Genomic DNA, 21,658 nt, shown 5'->3' with positions numbered 1-21,658 from the left:
AGTTTGTTTCCAGGGTGGAGTTAGAGCCACCTGGCAGCACCCTCTGTCATAACAGATGAGGTCATCTACAGGAAGTCACCTGCAGATGCTGGTCCAGGAGCCTGAGAGCCCAGGAAGGTAAGACTGGCCCGAGCCCTCTGTTTCCTAGGGCTGCAGCTGCTCAGGAATGAACTCCCCTCAGGCTCCTGTAACAGAAGAAGGTGCTAGAAGTCCCACCAGACAAGTGTTCTTTCCAGCGCCAGCTATGAAGCAATTCTTGCTTTGTCTTTGCCGTTTTCTTTTTCCCAAGCCTGGGATGAGAGAGTAGGGATGGCAACTTAGCTGTGACTCAGTAAATAAGGGAGGGGTCGGGCTCTGGTTTTAGGGCACATCCTGCCTCCAGTTCCAGAATCTTCTTACACCACTGAACAACCATTTCTTCCCAACCATACTCATCCCATCCTCCATGTTTTGATGTTGTTGTTGTGTTTTGGTTTTTTGAGACAGAGTTTCCCTGTGTAACAGTCCTAGCTGTCCAGGAGCTAACTCTTTAGACCAGGCTGGCCTCGAACTCACAGAGATCCACCTGCCTCTGCCACCACCACCTGGCATCATCTGTGTTTTTAAGGGCAAACAGTGGGTTTCTTTCTTTCTCTTCCCATCCCACAGGCTTGAGAGTTAAGGAATCCCACTTGCTTTTAGGACCTCAGGGGCATTTTAATAGGAGCTTCAGCAACTTACTAACGTCTCTGCCTCAGTTTTACCTACTGAAATGAGAACAATGGTGGCTTCCTTTCGGGGCTGCTGAGCAAGATGGATACAGCTTGCTCCCCGGGAGCAAATATGTACTGAGCACTTACTGTGTGACTGGTACTGAGCAAGGTCCTGAGCGTGCCTCCACAGGGCCTGATGATACATGGTGAATGCCCGCTGGGCCACGAGCCCTTGTTAAGCGAATCTCCTTGCATCTCTGTAAGCTCACAAGAGAGGTTTTTCTTTAGTTTCAGTTTTATAGAGAAACTGAGGACAGAGAGGGTCTAAAATGTGTTCCAAGATCAGACAGCTGGGAAGGAACTGGGCTGAGACCCTCCCTAGAGAGCTTGAGCACTTCTTCTAGAGCCCACTTGCCACGGGCTACCTCTGTATCCCTGTCTCTAGCAATGCTGTGATCTCTCGTGAATCCCATGTTACAGACACCAGCAGTTTCATAAGTGTAGGTGCTTGGGAGGCTCTCTTAAGAGGCACAACGATGATAGTGACGGCTGGAACCCACGAGGTCAGGTGAGATTGCATTCCAGGCTGCCCGTTTGGGTTCTAGGCCCTGGGCAGCACCCCAAGAGCCTCTCGGGGGCTGCAGCTCTTTGGAGGGATTGCCTGGGAGGTGACCAGGAGAAGTGGCTTTACTTTATCATGGTACAGAACTAAAAGGGCAGACCAATTAATCATGGAAGTTTCTAAAAGTGCTTTTATTTTGCCATTTAGTATGCCAGCGAGATCATTTCCCTTAATGTATACTCCTGGTATTAACACGCCTTAATCCATCACAGGCTGTATTATGAAATTACTGGGGTTTACTCCTGGGTCCTGCGGAAGATCATTAACGCAACTCTTTCTGGGCCATACATCATCAGAGGTATTACCTCACAGGTCTAGGGACCCCTCTCCCTGGTTAGGTGGCAGGGCAGTCAGTCATTTTTTCTTGCCTCCTCTGACAGAGGGGATTGCTTGCATTACTGAGCAGATGGCTCCTGATGAGCGACAGACATTACCTCCCACTGCTTGGCTAACTCTCCTCCCCCTGACCCTGGTTTCTCAAGGGGCAATGGAGGGGGCGGGGGACGGCATCCACCCTAGTCACTCTTCCCTCCCTCCATGGCACCCAGGCTGCTCAGGCCTACGTTCCTGTGACCTCTAGTCTGTCAGTGACACTCTCCTGAGGCTCTTCTCGGAGGCTAAGACTGGGCAAGAGGGGAGCATATGCCTCCTGGCAGTAACCAGCTCCAGGGCTCACTGTAGTTCCTGCACTGACGGCCTTGCCTGTTCCCAGCACTCCTTGCTTTCCCTGACTCGTAACCCCCAGTCCACCTTGTTCACTCGCTCTGTTTTTAAATTTTGAGGAATAATTTTCTTTCTTATGTTTTAGCTCTCTGATTTTTCAAGACAGAGTTTCTCTATGTAGCCTCGGCTGTTCTGGAACTCACCTCGGTAGACCAGGCTGGTCTCAAACTCAGAGATTCTCCTGCCTCTGTCTCCCAAGGGCTGGAATTAAAGATATGCATCATCACTGCCTGGCTATTTTATTAGTTTTTAAATTGACAAGTAAAAATTATGCATATTCATGGCATAGAACATGATACTTGGGTATAAACACACACACAACCATGGGAGAATTTAGTGGAGCTATATGACATATGTGTTACTTCATGTGTGTGTGTGTTTACATGTGCTCACTTGTTGAGAATGCTGATTATCTATTCACTTAGCCATTTTCACATATAGAATACCTTGCCATTAACTAACTGTCATGTCCTACAAGGCATCCCTTGAACTTGTTTAACTGAAATTTCCTATCCTTTGGTCAGAATTCCTGACACATCATCATGTTCTGGCCTTCAAGCGTCACCAGCCCTGCCGTCTGCGTGAGTTTGCCTCTTTTAGATTCTATAGCCAAGTGGTTTGCTTCACTTCGCTTGATGTCTGTCAGGCACTGATGTTACAAATGAGAGCATTGCCTTCTAAGTCTGGATAGTATTCTGCTGCGCACAGGGACCACTTTCTCTTGATTCCATTCACTTGCTGATGGATGCCTGGCTTGGCTTGTGTCTTAGCCACAGTGAATTCTCCACAACAGCATACTGAGGTCTGTCAGTTCAGCGCCAACCTAGGGGTGGCAATGCGAGGTCATGCTGTCTGCTCTAAACCCTCTGCACTGTTCTCTAAGGGTTGCGCTAATCTACATTATCACCCACCGTGAGCAGCTCACCCCATTTTAGAAGCCCAGACCATACAGAATTCTTTAATCTCACCCATCTTTGCATATCAGCAACTCGGACTGGCTCTCAGCAGAAAGTCACCATAATCAAGCCCAGCCATGGACGGTCGGTCCCCTGCCCAGGCCTCAGTCCCATGATGCTTCTCCCTCAGCACAGACAGGGGGAGCTGTTAGAAGCATAAATACCTGGAAATGTCCTATATGTTGACCTGAGACCAGTGGTGTGTGTATGTATACACACACACACACACATATATGTGTGTGTTATTACTCTTCAAGATGTCTATCTACTAAGACATGTGTATTTATATGTCCCTGAATATATTTTATAACTCTTTTTTTTTCTTTTTGCAGTACTGAGGATGGAAAACACACACACTGGGGAGACACTTTACCACTCAGCAGCTGCCGCAGCCCGTGCCCCCTTTAAAAATTAAATTTAAGATAGGGTCTCACTATCCTCCTTCGCTGGCCTCGAACTTGCTCCGAAGTCTGGGCTGTCCTTGATTTTGCAGCTCGCTTATTTCCCACTCCTGCAGAGTTGGATTACAGTACTGTACCGTTAGAGTTTGCTACCTTGATTTTTAAGTAAAAGAAGAAAAAGCACAAACCAGGGGGCTGGAAAGATGGCTCAGTGGTTAAGAGCACATACCACTCTTCCATAGGCCCTAAGGTTGCTTCCCAGCACCCACATCTGCCAGGTCACAAACGCCTGTAATTCTAACTTCAGCGGATCGGAAGCCCTCTGCTGACCTCCTCGTGCCTGCACGCATGCGCATAAATCCACACAGAGACAGACATGCATACACGTAATTTACAAATAAATCTTGAAAAAACTAAAAAAAGTCAATCAGAGCCAGTCATTCGCTTCTTGAACCACACCCCTCCCCCAGCTGCACGGATAGATGTCCTACTCTTGAAACTCTGCAGCCCCTATGCCGCCAGCTGCTTTCCCCAACCCAATTTCTTTCTTTTTTTAAAAAAAATTTATTTATTTATTATGTATTCAACATTCCTTCCATGTATGCTTGCATGCCAGAAGAGGGCACCAGGTCTCATTACAGATGGCTGTGAGCCACCATGTGGTTGCTGGAAATTGAACTCAGGACCTCTGGAAGAGCAGTCAGTGCTCTTAACCTCTGAGCCATCTCTCCAGCCCCCACCCAACTCAGTTTCTTGCCATGAGCCCTACTCCAGACCTCGGCCCTACTCTGAAGATACTGAGGGCCCCTGTGCCCAGCCCAATCTTTGGCCTGGAACCTGACTCAAGATGTCTGCACAGTCTTAGCTCAAGGACACCTCCTCCAATGGTCCTGTCTGGCCCAAGGTATTTCAAGTCCCGTACCCTCCCGATCACTTTCTCACATTGCCCTGGCTTATTTTCTCCGCCTCCATGGAATTAGCTTACTCCTGTCTCCTTGGGCTGCAAGGTCGACCAGGACACATGTGTCTAGTTGACTCGTCTCCCAGGCCCTGTCCCTCTCTTCCTGGACTTGCCCTCCCATCTCTGGTCCACGGAGATAACCATGTCACATGGACACCCTGTCAATCATCTTTCACCCAACCTAAGGGACTTTTACCCATGGTTTCCAAAGGTTCCTTGCTCAGGCAGGAAAATGCCATGTAGTAGAGTCTATTCTAGGCAGCCACGCAGGAGTGGTGTATGACAAGAAGGACTCAGGGCAGGACACAGCCCATAAGACAAGCCCTAGGGAGCCACTTCCTCCAAGTCATCCCCACCTTCCACAGCTGTATGGCAGCTCTCCGCGCCCACCCCCCCACAACAGTCTACTCACAGTTTGAATCCACTAATGGATTAAGCCATTGATTAGGTCAGAGCCCTCAGAAATTCTCAGGCTGACATGCAGGGGTATGTTATACCAATGTTACAACACTGTATGTCTCAACCCACAATCCAGATTAACGGTCATGGGATTTCAGAGCGGAAAGAAGGCACCCACAGGCTGTGCTGTCCTTGAGAAGAGACTTGCAAGGCAGCTACTGGGCAGAGTAATGACTTTCTCTGCAAAGTCCCCCACAGTCGAACCTTTGGTGAATACTGTGACACCCGAACCCTGTGGGCAGTGAGCATGGGGAGGAGATGCTGGGCTGAAGGCAGCCCCTGCACCTTGTAATGCTCCCTGTTAGCCATGGTAGTAACTCAGTGTGTTGGGGAAGCCAGACTTCAGAAGCCATGTGCCTGTGTGCTAGTCAGGGTTCTCTAAAGGGATGGTACTGAGAGAATAAAGACACCACACACACACACACACACACACACACACACACACACACACACACACACTCGTATATGTATTAGACTGGTTTATAGGATGAAGGCTGGGAAGTCCAACAATGGCTGTCTCACGCTGGAAAAGCTGACTCTAGTAATTGTTCAGCTCAAGGCTAGCCGTCTCAGCAGTCTCAATCTGGGGCTGAAAGCCTGAAGAATCCTAGAGAGATGCTGGTCTTCGGTCTACATTGGAATCCCAACGGAGTGGTTTTCATATCAATAGAGGAATGCCACAGCAACAGGATAGGTGGACTCGCCAGCAGGAGTGACGGCAAACAGGCTGGAATCAAAGTCTCCTTCCCACCCTTGCATCTAAGCTGGCAACAGATAATGCAGCCCAGATTTAGAATGGGTCTCTCATCTAACCCAATTCAAACCATCTGATCGAGAAAATCCCTCGCAGAAATGACCAGCAGCTTAAAGTTTGAGTGGATTCCAGATGCAATCAAGTTCACAGCTGGAACACAGTCACAGCCTGTGCAGAGGGGAAAACTAAGGCAGGGCTGACTTCCTGTGACTGCACCGTGAAGGCAGGGAGAGATATAGCCTAGGTCTGCACATATGCGAGCAACAGGGAGCTCATAGGTGCCAACCCTGGAGATCAGTCCAGTCACTACGGGGACTTGTTCCCTATGAGCAGTGTTCCAGGCTGATGCTCAGTGGTGGGCCTCTCAAGAGGGAAGCTGGCATGACACTGGCTCTGATCCAGCTGCCACTTCCAAAGTGAGCTCACTGAGAGTCCTGAGTGGAGATGTGAGGGAAGGGGCCCTGGGACCCAGATACCTAGGATGAGCATTTTGGATCAGTGTCCTGAAAGGTTGATTGTATGAGGGGAGGTGACCTAGAAACGTTAAGTGTGCCAAGACAACAAAGGCATGGCTTGTCAGAGATCTGGTAACGCCAGGGCTTCTGGACTTAACTGTATAGGCAGCTCTGGGACCATGAAGGCATGTGACTCATTCCTTTAGAAGACAGAGACTGTCCAGTGACTGCTGAAGTTAGTTAGTCCCAGCAAACCTGGCGGCATCCTTAAGCAAGCTCCCTGTGAGACAAAGAAATGCTTGGGGTGGAATATCATCTTCCTTAAAGAACCTGTCTCATAGATCCGTGGGGAACCCACAGAGGCCATGGGGACACAGGATAGGTGTCAACAGACTTTGCCAGGAGTCATTATTGTCATAGGCTTGGACTGTCATGTCTTACTTCACACCATGAGGGGACAGTTGCCGTTAGATTCAGTCTCTGTGTCTCCCAGGTAGTTCTGTGTCTCCACAGTCATGATCCTGGTCAACCACAGGGCCAGGCAGTCCTCCTCGTCTGTCTCTACTAAATTTCATCCATCGCCTCTTTCAAGGCCAGGGCTGAGGACTGGATGTTATAACTTGAATATGAAGTTCCCCACCCTCCACATGACCATGTGTTTGAATATGTGCTCTCCACCTGATGGCAATATTTCAGGAGGTTGTGGAACCTTCTGGATATGGGGAAAGGATTCTAGGCCAGCTCAACTTTCAGCCTGGTGTCTTAGGACTACCAAAGGTGTGTTCCTACTGTGACCGTCACAAGCCTCCAGGGTCACCAAGCCTTCCCTGGCATGATGAATTAGATCTCCTGAACTGTGAGCTGGAACAAAACTTCCTTTACATTGTTTCTGTCAGGTTTTCTTTCACAAGAAGGAGGCTTAAAAAAAGCCAATTTGCCGGGTGGTTGGAGAACCTGCCATGTTGATAATCTTCACTGGTTTTCGCTTCCAACACACTACACTCCCTAAAGAACACTATTTTATTTCACTCTCACGGGTGCCCTAAGCAGTAAGTGCCGCAAGGCCCTCCACTTTGTAGCTAGGGAAACTGAGGTACCAGAAGCCCAGTTCAAGAGCTCTTTCCAGCTGTGGGAGTGCTCCCCACAGGACAGTTCCACAACCCACCCATGAGCAGACCCAACCGGCAGCCCAGTGTTTGCCTCAGTTTAGGGCTGTCTTATCTGTCACAGCGCCCCTGACCCAGCGCCATGCAATCTGTGCCTGCGGAGGGCTCATGCCACCATCATCTCCCTTGTGTTCTCTAGAATGTGAGCTCCTCCTCAGAGAGGATAGAAGCGGAGCCTGGACCTGTGGTGAGGAGCCCTGGGCAGCTATCGGCACAGGACAATGACTAGGCCAAGGTATGTCAAGCCTATGGAAGAGCCACCAGGAAACCTAAGGGAGTCCATGCTCAAACTCAGCCAGGCCCATCAGAGGTGCATGAAGCTTGGCAGAACTCCTCCCAGGACTACTTGGCTGATTTATTTAATACATTACCACAGGTCCTTCTCTCCACCTTTGTCCTTACTGGCTCCTTTGTTGGGGGGGGGATCAGGGTCTCAGGGGAGTCACCATGCACAGCTGACATCCACACATTGGTCATATGTGGCTTTGCCATTATGGTTTTGCACAGACAGCAGGTTTGGTTCTGTTCCCCCAGATCAGCAGGAGACACTTGGTTATAGATTAATGGCCAAAGTACAAATTGTTCTGGACAAATTTGGTGGAAAGTCAGAAACCACAAGATGGCAAGCCACAGCAAAGGTCAACGGGCAGTTGGCAAGGCGTGAGTACAGGCTGCCGGACTTTGTAACATAACACCAACGTGCCCTGGTTGGTCAAGCTCAGAAACCCAACAAATGGATGTGTGGCAAAGCTACACTGACCAGGGCTACGGCAGGCTGGCCTTCTAGGATTTCCAAGAATGTGGGGCAGGTGAGCTGTGGCTTGCTTGATGAAGAGGAAAATGCTGGGCAGGTGGCCAAGAGACTATGGTCCTATTCTGTCTTCCTCAGTTTTTCATTGCTATAAAAAATATTTCAGGTTAGGTAATGATTGCGTGAAAGAGTTTATTTAGCTTCCAGTTTAGAGGCTAACAGTCCAACACTGGGCAGTCCCATTGCTTTGGCCTCTGTTGAAGGTCTCATGATTTCACAGCAATTGTACATGTGAGGGAGGGATTGCATGGTGAGGGAGCCTTGCTCTTTCAGAACAGCCCTCTCCAGAGAACCAACTGTGCAAACTCCTTCCAAGGACAGCATTGCTAATGATCTAATTGCTTGACACCAGGCCCTCTTCTTAAAGGAACTGCTACCTCCCAATGTGACCACACTGAGGACCAAGTTTCCACTGCACCAACCTTTGTGGACGAAATACCTGAGAACTATGGCCATCCCTATCCTAGACCTTCCATATGGCCAGACATCTTGAAGCCATCATTGGTCACTACCAAGCTCCTAGAAGTGGCTTAGTTAGGGAGCATGCTGACCTTCTGGGATTTGGTCAAGGGTCAAATATTGAGTGACCATTTCCTGGTCTATGACGTTGAACTCATACTGAAACTTTTCAGAAACACAGGAAGGCGAACTCTCCCAGATAGCTGTGCTTCTAGAAATCCTGAATGAGTGGCCAGGTATGGCTAGAAGATCCAAGATGCTTACTGTAGAGCCTTACGTAACTTCCCCTGGCATGAAATGTCCACATCGCTAACCAACCACAGATAACCCTTCATGATCAGAAAGCTGGCCATTTTTAACTAAACCTTTATTATAGTTTGCTTTCTGTTGCTGTGATAAACACTACAACCCAAAACAATTTAGGGAGAAAATGTTTACCTCTGCTCACAGGCTGTGTCTACATTTGGAGAAGCCAGGACAGGTGAACAAGGCAGAAACCGAGAGTCAGGAACTCAAGCAGACGCCATAGAGGAGGGCCTTTTAATGACTGGCTTCCCATAGCTTGTCCAGCCTGCTTTCTTATGCAGTCCATGTCCATCTGCCTAGGGATGGCACTGCCCACCCACCATGGACTAGACCCACCTTCAATAATTATCGATTAAGAAAATGCCTCACAGATAGGCCAATCTGATCACGGCAATTCTTCAGTGGAGGTTCAATCTTCCCAGATGACTCTAGGTTTGTATCAAGTTGACAGATGAAGCTAACCATTCACTGGTTTCCTGATGGTTCTTTCACTGCTTCCTGTTTATTTACATTGTAAACCTGCTTTTATTAATAGCTATTTGGTTGTTACATCTCTTATCTGTGTCTCCAAGCTGTGACTAAGCTCTTATGGGTGGACAAGTTTTATAACGGTTGCTCATTACTGTATAACTATCCAAGGTCAATCAGGATAGATAGATGGATGGTTGGATGGATGGATGGATGGATGGACGGACGGATGGATGGTTGGATGGACAGACGGATGGTTGGATGGATGGATGGATGGATGGATGGATGGATGGATGGATAAGGATGTGGATAGATAAGGACAGATAAATGGACGGGTGGATGGAGAAGGCTAGATGAATGGATGAAAGGTTGTGGTGAAGAACAAGTAAGACAGCATGTATGAACTGCTCTAAAATCATGACACAACTCTGTAAACTCCTAGTGCCAGGCCCAGTGATGGAGCTTTATATGCAGCATCTCCTCTGTCCCCTCAGTTCTGCCTCACAGATGCTGTTCTGTGCAAGGAGAATCTTGGGTGCCGGTGAAGTGAGTTCACTTAGACCACAGAGCTGTGTAGAGTGGGTTTCGAACCCAGTGCGTCAGCCTAAATGTATCTACTCTGCCCCAAATCATTACAAAATGACCATGGAGTGAGATCTTTCTGTCTAGAGACCAGCGTGCAGCCAGATACATCCACCAAGGGAAGGCCCACAGTGACCTTTGCGGTACTTCGTCTTCTTCCTGAATCCTTGCCTGCCTTCTCTCTCATTGTACACTGCCCATTGTTGCTGCCATTAAAGCCTCTTCACTTAACACTGATGCGTCTCTAAGGAGGCACTCCTAATTACCTTGAACACAGAAGCAACTCTACTAAAATTAGGTAGAAAGTGGGGGTCGAGGGAGCCTTGGCAGGAAAGGATTGACTGTGAATTAGTTGCAGTCTCCTTTGGTTCCTCTAGAGGGGTTTTAGAAAATTCTTTTTAATTTCAGGACGTGAATTCAGAAATTTGGAATTTGCAGAGTAGACTGTCTCCATAGTTACATGCCATCCTGCCTTTCTCTTAAGATTCTTTATTTTAGATTTTTTTTATTTTTACATGTATGAGTGTTTTGCCTGCATATGTGTATGGTACGGGTACCATGTGCATGTCTGGTGCCTGCAGAGTTCAGAAGAGAGCACTAAATGCCCTGGAGCTGTAGTTACAGATGGCTGTGAACCACCAGGTAGGTGCTGGCATTCAAACCCAGGTCTTAACCACTGAGCTATCTCTCTAGCCTATATCTCGTAGGAGTCTTAGAAGAATCATATAAAAAAAGAAAAAGGAAAGAACATTAGGAGAAACACAGCAACGTGAAGAGAAAGCTAGTTTTGGCTACTTATCTCTTTGTTACAACAGAAGACCTGGTAGAAACAACATGAGAAATAAAAGGGTTATGTAGACTCACAGTTTTAGGGGTATCCACCCAGTTTGATGGGAGGGCACCTGGGGAGGCTCCATCTGTGGTGGGTGTTTTGAAGTGGTTTATCCACATCTTGGTAAACCAAGAATGTCACCTTCAAGGCCAGTGATCCACTTCTGCTGGCTAGACCACAGACTTAAAGACCCACAACCCCTAGAAATAGTGCCACCAGCCAGGGTCCAAGCCTTGTGGACATTGGATAATACTTCAGCTTTGCACCCGAGGCTTCTGCACACAGCCCAAACATCAGAGACATTTCACACTTCCAACCTTAACATTCTGCATGTGTTCAGAGAGACAGCTCAGGAGTTAAGAGCACTTGCTGCCCTTGCAGAGAATTGCATACCCATGTTGGTGGTTCACAATCACCTGCCCCCCCCCCGCTCTGGTCTCTTCAGGTACTATACTCATGTGAACGCATGTGCCTGTATGCACACACACATACATATAAATATAAATAATTTTTCCAAAAGAATATGCTACTACTGTTTAACTTCACTTTTACTGCAAACTCATTGTGATGACAACACAACTTCCCCATATTTTTTTAATTTAATCATCTTATAACCCCATTCAACAAACACCAATAGGTGTATAGTATAGAAATAAGTGTCCAGTTGGAGAGGGCCAGGACTTGACCTTGGATACCATTACAATTTTGTGTTTTCTCCATAATGCATGGAAGTTATGCACTTGTGGACATTGGATAATACTTCAGCTTTGCACCCGAGGCTTCTGCACACAGCCCAAACATCAGCCAGAGGCACAGGGTGGAAAAATACAAAACATAACCACATGGTACTAACTGAACCTCAAAGGACCCTGTGAGCTAGGGCTGGAGCAGGAAGACAGAAGGCCACCTTTCACAACCTCAGCTAGGAATGTGTACCTTGGGCAACTCAATGCTCTCGCTGCTTTTTGTACACCTACAAATGATGGTGTGTAATGATTTTGAGACTACAAATACATGTTCATAAGTGGACAAATAAAAAGGGATACACACAAAAAGGAGAAGAAGGAGGAGGAGGAGAAGAAGAAGAAGAAGAAGAAGATGATGAAGAAGATGATGAAGAAGAAGATGAAGAAGAAGAAGAAGAAGAAGAAGAAGAAGAAGAAGAAGAAGAAGAAGAAGAAGAAGAAGAAGAAGAAGAAGAAGAAGAAGAAGAAGAAGAAGAGGAGGAGGAGGAAGACCTGTGGGTGAATCAGGGTAAACCCTAAAACCAGATTGTGAGTGCCCTGGTAAGAAAAGGTGACCAATGAAAAGGCAGAAGCTGTGTGGTGACAGAACTGGAAGCGGAGTAGCTGTGATACAAGAAACAAAGTGGCCAGCATCCATCCGAACTTGGGAGAGAGAGAGAAGCCTTCCTGTGCAGGAGAAGAAGGGCACACACCAGCCTGCAGGACGTTAACAGAATGGATCCTGCTGCTTGAGGATGGTGACCTGGCTACAGCAGCCCTAGAAACCGACAGAACACACAGTTATCAGCCTGGCATTAGGGACAACAGTCATGGGATGCTGGAGAATCCTTTCCCAGCGGAGGGCCAACCCTCCTGGAGTCCTTGTTTCAACACTGAGGAAGACAGTCTGTGGAAGATTTGGGGAACAAGAGTGTTTGGTGGGTTATTAGTCAGAGTCTCAGAACCGGATCACTTGTAGCCACCTCCCAGCTTCAAGGATCTGAACTCTTCATACACCCAGGCAAATTCTGGCATGGGGATGCCCACACCTCTCCCCAGGCTCTGCTCACACCAGAGTTCCATCCCTCTGTTGCTAAGAAGATGAAGTTCTCCTGTTCTCTAAAGCCTCGGTAGCATGAAGAGCATATTTCCCTGAGGTGGGTGTGAAATCAAATTCTCCTATATGTGGAGTGGAGTGACAGGCATCGCTCTGGTGCTACTTCCAGGACTCTCCAAGACCCAAGGGTGGCAGCCAGAAGTCCCGTTTGTAGAGGAGAGACGGCTGCACATCTTCACATTACTCTGAACATGAATTTCGTCATATCCCCTGGATTATGCCTACTTCAGAGCAGGCTGCCAGGAGGCGAGCCAGATGCCCACATTTGGCTAAATGTCTCTGTAGTTTGATGGGCCAGATACAGAATGGGTATGAAGCAGGAGAGGGCCAGACACAAGAGAGGAACCCAGAGTCAGGGGACCTCTGTTCTGCTGGAGAGGGCACTATGCCTTCTAGGGAGAGTTATCACCTCCATCACCTTCCTTGGAACCACAAGGTGGCAGTCTAAGGAGGATACAGAAATGCTAAGCCAAGTTCACATTCAGGACCAGAAAGGTTACCAGTGGGTATACATCCAGCGTGCTCCTGGCCTGTGGTCTCACCTGGAAAAGGCTGCTTCAGCTACTTTTACCTTTAACCCTAGGGCACATGAAAATACTTGACCAGACTCAGATTCTCGGACCCTTCAATTCTCCTGATGGCAATCGGACCCCAAGAAAGGTAGCAGAATAAGAGACCACAGCAGCACAAAGAAATCCCAGCGCTCTGCAGACACCCAAGCCCATCATACCATCATTCTTTCCTTCCCTCCTTCCTTCCTTCCTTCCTTCCTTCCTTCCTTCCTTCTTTCCTTCCTTTTTTTTTAAACTCTGAAGATATGGACATACAAGAAGAGTTTGACAGAACTTGGAGAAAGGGCATTAACCAGGCAACAAAAATGGAGGCCACAGGTGGGAACTCATGGAAGACAGAGCAATGGGAAGGTAAGGGACTCTAGCTGGAATGTGACCCGGTTGTGCATGCTCACTAGGGGTAGCTATTCACTCCTATCAGACCTTGTGAAGGTTAGTGCCTTGGGGGATTTCAAACCTGCAGATCTTGTGTAGGAACCTCGTTGTGTGGTCTACACATTCCAGGAAGGCTTCCATGCCATTGACACTTTATTCCCAGACACCTGAGGCCTCCCTTCAGGTGCCAAGTTTAATGTGACCTCTTCAAATTCATAATGTGTATGAAATGAGCAGAAAACAGCTCAAGGTGAGTCATTCATTAATCACAAACAAAACAGTCCCGGATCAAGGGCATAGCAGGAACCATAAAACAGAAAAGGGAAGAACAGTTGCCCAATCTCTTTATTTAATATTAACTACTTTATGTTTTATCATCTGGGTTCTGAGAAGGCTTGCTTCCCGCTCAATCCAAAGTCAATTGTCCTTAAGGACCTGGGTGCTAGCCCGTGGATGCTGAATGCAGCACACTTTTGAGCCAGGATCACTTGAAGGAAGGATGCCCAGCTGGCAGGCCCATTTCCATTACTGCGTCAAGGGGCCATGTTCTTAATTGCCATTTCAGTATTGCTTTACGTGATCAGCGGAAACAAATGTTATCAGGACCCGTCCTTTGTCCTTGGAGTTGTAAACTTCACTGATTCAGAAATGACAAGTGCTTAAGTTGTCACGCAAGGAGCCACCCAACAACCCCAGTAGGCGATGGCCAACACAGGCAGACATACCCTTCCTCTGGGGAGCAGACAGTGCTCAGGGGTGTGGAGACTGCTCAATTATGTTTCCATCTTTTCCCCTTCGCTCTCAACTCCGTCATATGATAGAGACAGGAAAAGCACAGGACCCCATTTTATAGATGGGCAAAGTATGTCTGATGCCCAACATGGGGTTCTTTCTGACCCTCCCCCCAACACCGTCCAAGAAACAGGGCCTGGGGCTCTGTGTCTTTAAAGGGTAGATGCTGCTTCCAGATGGGGCATGGCCCCCAGGGCTGCTAATTTGTCCTGAGTGGAAGAATCTGAGTTTGGCAGCTATTGCGCTTTGTGAGGCTATGCTCCCCCCACCCCATCACGGAGCCCATTGTCTCTACCCAGCTGAGGAAATAGCTAGGCTCCACCACGCTCTGATTAGTGTGCGGCTCCCTGCAAAGGTGGCAGGGCCAGATTGGTGTGGGTACGCCCCCTGTGTCATTTGCACAGCGTGGGAGCGCTATAATCCCAAGGTGCACTTCAGAAGCCTGTCTCCCAAAAGCCAAGCTGAGGAAAAGGCCGGAGATGGTAATCAAAGCTGCTGCAAATTACCTGGTGTTTGAAGGAAGCTGGAGGGAGCTTCAGGGGCAAATCAGGTTGGCCCCATCTCTGTGACACTGAGGCTGGCTTGGTGGTGGTTGGGGGCTCAGGCAGGGGAAGCTCGCCAGTGGACTTGCTTTGCCCCTGTGTCATTTGCACAGCGTGGGAGCGCTATAATCCCAAGGTGCACTTCAGAAGCCTGTCTCCCAAAAGCCAAGCTGAGGAAAAGGCCGGAGATGGTAATCAAAGCTGCTGCAAATTACCTGGTGTTTGAAGGAAGCTGGAGGGAGCTTCAGGGGCAAATCAGGTTGGCCCCATCTCTGTGACACTGAGGCTGGCTTGGTGGTGGTTGGGGGCTCAGGCAGGGGAAGCTCGCCAGTGGACTTGCTTTGGACATCATTTGGAAACCCTACAATATCAGTTTCATTTGCATAGAAGCCCCAATGCCTCGCTGTAGCCAAATCTCCAAGAACCTCCTAAAATGCGGACAACTGCTCTTACCCTGGGCACTTCCAAATGAGAGATACCAGGCTGCCGCTAGGGCAGTCATATTGTCTGGCACAAAACATGATTGTGGTGCAAAGCCTGCTGGGAAATCACTATTCATTCATCAGTTCCCTCCACTTCATAAATAAGGAAATCGATCCCAAGAAAGAAAGGGTCTGGACTTACTAGGAGCTGGATGGACCTTTCAACTTCCTCTTCATCCTACCCTTGTCCCTGCCTCTTTTACTCTTCCTCCTTTGACTGACATATTCATTCAACAAGCGTTTGTGGAGAACATTCTTTGTGCCAAGTGCTATAGTAGGTACCAAAACATTCTTTGCCTTCCCCAGTGGGAGCAAGCATCAAACAGGAAGGGCAGGCACTAATCAAATAATCACATACATAAATGGACGGTTATAGCTATGACCAGGAAAGACCCCACCAGTGCTGTTTGGGGGGGACCTGACATGGCATGGAGGGCACTCAGTATCCTCCTCTGCGAAGTGGACTCCACTTGCTCTGCTTCCCTTCCCTGTACAGCTGGCTCACACACGACATTAGCAAGGAACGGGCTTTGCAAACATAAAAGAAAACTCTCCAAGTGCTGGGCTTAGCCTCACTCTGATAAACATTCAATACATGTTTGTTGAATTGAATTGCTGAATTGAATTATGCTACAAAAATAAAGCAAGGATTAGCAAGAATTCCCATCACTAACCACAGTGTTCATTCAATTTCCCCGTGAGTGCAGAGAGAACCCAAGCTGGGTTGCCAGGGCTAAGCGCGTAAGAGCTGGGAGGAATCTAGGGACACCTGGCCACACCGATTTAACAGAACGGTAAATCAAGGACCAGAAAAGGGGGAGATTGTTCAATATCATATATGAAAAAGTGTCAGAGCCAGAGACAACTTGCTTGTGCCCTGAGTGACTGAAGCTCATGAAGTGATTGAGCCTACGAAGCTAGAGGTTGTTCTGCGTGTGCAAAGTCCTAAGGATGGAAACATACAGCAGCTATTAATCAGCTTTCTATTACCTGATCAGTCTCCACGATCCCCAGACTCTTTCACACCCCTCACCATAACGTTTGTGTCTGGTGAATGTTGATATGTTTTATGCTCTGGAAAAGTAGCCACACTGCTCTTTAGTGAGCCACACTCTCTCTCTCTTCCCAATCTCAGTCCACGGGGTCTGGGCATGGCAGAATCTACCCCTTCCAGAGAACATAGTCACTTGTCTCACGCCCGGCCAATCAACTCCTCCAGCTCCCTGGATGTTAGGAGTAATTCAGGGAAGAACCTAAGATTCAAGGGTGGCCAATGTCTGATGACTTATGGGTAGAATATATCTTATGCATTATTAATGAAATATGTCTTATTGGTGGAGCCTAGGTCATGTGACCATACTTCCAAGAAGGCTGAGACTTTGAATGTATTCCATTTTCCATTCCTCTCGTGGGAAACAGGCTCCTTCCCCAGTCATGGGAAGGGGGTCCAAACATAGATTGTCTCAACAAATAAGTGCTTCTGCCATCTTGGGACAACGTCCAACATTGTGCAAAATGCAGCCTTCGAGAGATTATGTCATGAACGCACCATGGCCCAACAGTGGTGGAAACTGTTATTTCCACTCTAGGGTGGGGAAACTGAGTCCTGGAGAAGCCTATTCCTGGGCACATGGCAAGGATACAGTGGAATCCTGTACTTCAAAGCCCAGACCCACAAGACAGACTTGGACACTCTGAGTGTCTATCTGGGAGTGACATTGGAATTCAAGTGAATCTGGAATATGGCAAGCTGCAGGAATTGGGGGCGGGGGTAATAAAACTGAGGGATCTCCCAAGACCTGATCCTGAGAAAGAGGTTCAAAAATAAGGATCCTGGCCAGGTGGTGGTGGCGCACACCTTTAATCCTAGCACTCGGGAGGCAGAAGCAGGCGGATCTCTGGGAGTTCGAGGCCAGCCTGGTCTACAAGAACTAGTTCCAGGACAGGCTCCAAAACCACGGAGAAACACTGTCTCGAAAAACCAAAAAACAACAACAAAAAAAAACCCCAAAAAATAAGGATCCTGAACAAGAAAGAAAAGCCTTGGCCACAGAATGCTAAGGAAAGGCACTGGATGTGCTGGGGGCAGGGTCAGCACGGCCCTCACTTGCCTCCTGGGACAGTCTTGAGAACCAACCTCAGAGTCCTGTGAGTGAGAGAGTTGAAGGTGGCCCTGTGAAGGACCTGCACCCAGAGACTGAGGACACAGTGTCGCCTTGGGACTCCCCAGGCAGCAGTATCCTGGGGTGGGGATGTCTCAGCTACAGACTCAGGAGCCTGTGCCATCTGGCTTCTGGCGAGGTTCGACCATCGAGTGACGCTAACTGCTCTGTTTCCCAGAGTTGCCACAGACTGACTCCACTGCTGCCCAGCCTCGGCCCCTGGGGATCGTGCGGGCAGCCCTGGGGTCTTGTCATGCCTCCTTCTCTGGCTCTGTCAGCCTGGTTTATTGCACACTGTCCAGGAGCCTGTGGTGAATCTACCCCGGGTGGGGTTCCTAGACCCTGCCCTCGCCTTGGTGAGGAATCCCAGCATTAAATTCTCTCTGTTCCTTCATTTTCATCTACCAATGCTGAATGAGAGGAAATAAACAGAAACCCGTGCAGAGGCAGCTGCCCGTGACCTTGAGAGGCAGGAGCCCATTGACTTTGGTGTGTCTTCCTGTCTTCCTTCCCTTCAGTCAGACACACCTGCACTGGGATGTTGCTGGGTTTCTGTGGACCCCTGGGAACCTGGGCGTCTTGTCACAGAACTTTGAATATTGTAACTTTGGGGCCCTGTCAAGCCGGCCTTAGATCTTCATTATCGGGGAAAATGACACAGAACTGGGAGTTACTACAAGTGACTGAGGGATACATCACAGAATCAATGGTGTCAGAGCCTAAGAAGAAAGGACAATTCCCAGTCTTTCACAGTTATGAAGGGTCTGAACTGGCCCCAAATGGGAATCAGGCTGGGGAGAGGCTCACTGATGTAGCCAGGGCTGTACCAGTCCCACTACATGGTGCAGGTCTGTGAGACTCTTGCCTCTCTCCTCTCCTTTCAGTTCTCAGTAGAGGCAGCAATTGCCTCTAGTTGCAATTGCCCAGGTTCTGACAATTTATGCAAAGTGTCTGAATCCCCACCCCCATCTTCCTGCAGCTCGGGGCTCTATACCCTCCTGTACAGCCCAAGTGGTCCGCAGGCAGGAGTTGGAGGGGACGAAGAAGACAGCCAGTTACATACTGCTGCATTTAGGGAGAAAGGGCTGTGGGAGGCCTTTCCAGGAGCTCCTGTCTATCTCTCCCTCTTAGAATGACAGACACACCCATGCCTGCCTTACAGAGCTGAGGTTGGCTGCAGTCCAGAAGTCCTAGCCCACCCAAACGCTGGGGAAAGACCCCTGTATCATCGCTGTCTCTATGTCTCCTCCCCTGGGATGTCCTGTCAGAGTTAGTGCTCTGTGTGCCCAGTGCGGGGGCTTCATACTTCCAAAGAAGGCAGGAGCCATAGTAGCCAAGAAGATGCAAGTGTACGGTCCCAAGAGCTATGTGCTCTGAGCCATGAGCCATGGCCTTAGAGAGCAGGACATGCCACCAAGGATAAGGCCTGAATGGCCAAATGCCCAGGGACCTTTGCCCACCCGTGGGTCAACTAAACAAGGCCTGGGACCAGAGCCACGACAGAAATCATCAGAAAGAGATAGCCAGGATATGACTCAATGGACACCTGCCTCGGGCCTTTGTGCGTAGCTGTACAGGCGGTGCCACCCACAGCAGGTCCCCCTGCGCACTGCGTCGTGATAGCATTTAGCAAGTGATGTAACTGGTCTGATGGAGCAGCAGCCTGGCCTGCTTATGAGGCACCAGTTTAGAAAGGCTACTCAAGATTCAGTTTTGTAAAATGTCCCCTTCTTCTTCACTTGCAAGGCAGTGGCACATGCCTGAGGGTCCTCTGATGTGGCCGGCTCCATTTACCCCCTACAGAACAGCAGAGGACCCAGCAAGGCCTCGGGGTACCACCCCATAAATCCTCTTCTCACTGGAGGCCTATCAGATAATGATTTAAAGAACTAGTCACTGGCTGCAATTAAGCACAGAGAAAATAGATCAGTCCCATAATTTCCGTGTGTGCAAGGTCGGGCTGGAGCCGTAATTAATGTTTGCGCCCGTTAATGAAATGCTCCCCGGCTCTGCACTTCTGTCATTCATGAAGGTAATTTTTCAATTGATTAGTAAAATAATACTTGAAAAGTAAATGCACCTGCTTCTTCCCCGAAATGTCTCAGTCAACCGGACACACTGGTTGGGACGCTAAAAAAATACCACTGCAATCCAGTGGAGACCAGGCCTACACTATCAGCATGCAGAAAGCCCGGGAAGGAGGCTAGAGGAAAAAGCAATTAGAGCAGCCGTGGTGACCAGAATCCCTGGGCGGTTGGGGGCAGCCGAGCAGCTGTGGCCATTCTGCCCAGTTCCCACCTGTGATGGACGGCGGGCCAGATGCTGAGGCCTAGAACTCCTGCCCATCAGGGACAGGCGTTGGGTGGGGCAAGGCTGCAACAGAGCCCCAGTGAGATCTTGTACTGTGTGGGCAGAGCGGCTATTCCACCGGGTACTGTTGTTGGGGAAAATATCACGAACCAGGGACTCACAAGCGACTGAGGAACCCATCCACAGGTGTGCTGAGTGCAGCACTGACAGGCTGGGCACAGACACTCTTTCCCAGGGCCTCCCCTGGCCTGGGCTACTGAGCCAGCATTTCCTAGTTGTTAGGAAGTGAATCATTGGAGTGGGCCTTATCTTGAAACCAAAGCTAAACATTTTAAAAACAACGTCATCTTATGTTTTATGGAAGAAAATACAGCAAGGACTACAATGGTGTTAATTCTTAGAAGAAAGGGTCAAGTATTGATTTGTTGCTGTTTTTATTTTTCAAGTATTTTATGTTTTTATGTCCCAAATATTTTAACAGTAGCATTCATCTCTCCACTGATGGGAGAGTCTCCATAGCACTGAGCCCAGGATCCAGACAAACTACTCAAAATCTACATCCCTTTCCCAAAGCTATTTCTGTCTCTGCCATTTAAAGATTTGGCGATCAATTATTGAACATCAAATACTGAAGCACTTAGCCCATCACCCTTGACAATTGTTTCTTCTTTCAGCAGATTACCAGTTGCCAGTGACTTGTCATGGGTAATAAGGCTTCTCCCATGTCACTTCCATAGACATCATGAGATACTGTGCCTTTATAGAGATCAGCTATTGCTGTGAACAATATAATTTATGCTTTAATAAATGTGTGTCAATGGTGATGAGAAGACCAGGCTTTTCAGGGGGGAGGAAATAATGCCACAAAGGGTGGACTAACTGATGTGTCTCCGTGTGTCTAAATGATACTGGTTTGTCTTGCATCTTGGGAACTGTGAGAGCTGGGTGGTAGACTTTCATGTGTGGGGACTTCCTTGACCTGGACAAGGCTGCTTGGAATGAACCTGGAAGGAAAGGTGTCCCCTGGTACCTACCCTAGATACAGCAGGCAGAATTGACCAATCACTTCAAGCAGTAGAGAACTTGAGAGAGCACATTGTTACAGACAAGACTCCCTCAGAGGACCAGGGTTGCAACAAGCGTAGAAGATGCTCTCCTATGGCACAGCTGGGTAGTGTGCAGTCTTTGCTGCTGCATCTGGTACCAGCCTAGGCCATAGACGCTGTGGGGACAGTCCACCTTGTGTTCCCTTCCATCCTGGCTCCAACCTGAATGCAGGGCAAATGCAGATCATTGGTCAGGATTAGGTCACACACCTCTGCTCCTCACTGTGGACAGGGCAAGGTTGGCCACTCCAGGGCATGTGGGATCTGTCCGCCAAGCTTCACTTGGAGGGAAATCTTACAATGTAAGAAGAGGGTCTAGGGGCTGTAGAGATGGTTCGTTGGTTAAACTGACTTAGTTTGCTGCTCTTGCATAGGACCTCAGTTCAGTTTCCAGCACCCATATCAGAAGGTTCACAACCCTAGCTTCAGGGAGATAACATCCTCTTCTGGCCACCACAGGAACCCATATGCACACACACACATGCATGCACACACACACACGTGCGCACACACACACACACACACACATGCATGTACGTACAGAGAGAGAGAGAGAGAGAATGGGGGGGGAGAATGAGAGAGAGAGAGAGAGAGAGAGAGAGAGAGAGAGAGAGAGAGAGAGAGAGGTGTGCACACATACACTAAAGTAAAAATAAATTCTAAAAGAAGTTCTACACACGGGATCAGCTAGAAACACACAGCGCCTCTGCAGATGGGCTCCGTGAAAGCCGTGCCCTCTGACATTTGTGGACACCTGCTGCACCAGCTGCTCCCACGTGCTGAGTTATTCACCCCCTGTGAAGGGAATCACAACCCCAGTTTCCAGAG

Source organism: Microtus pennsylvanicus, chromosome 6 (assembly GCF_037038515.1).
Source record: "Microtus pennsylvanicus isolate mMicPen1 chromosome 6, mMicPen1.hap1, whole genome shotgun sequence".
NCBI lineage: Eukaryota > Metazoa > Chordata > Mammalia > Rodentia > Cricetidae > Microtus > Microtus pennsylvanicus.
The sequence above is the reverse complement of the archived record's forward strand: the minus strand, read 5'-3'. Positions refer to the sequence as shown.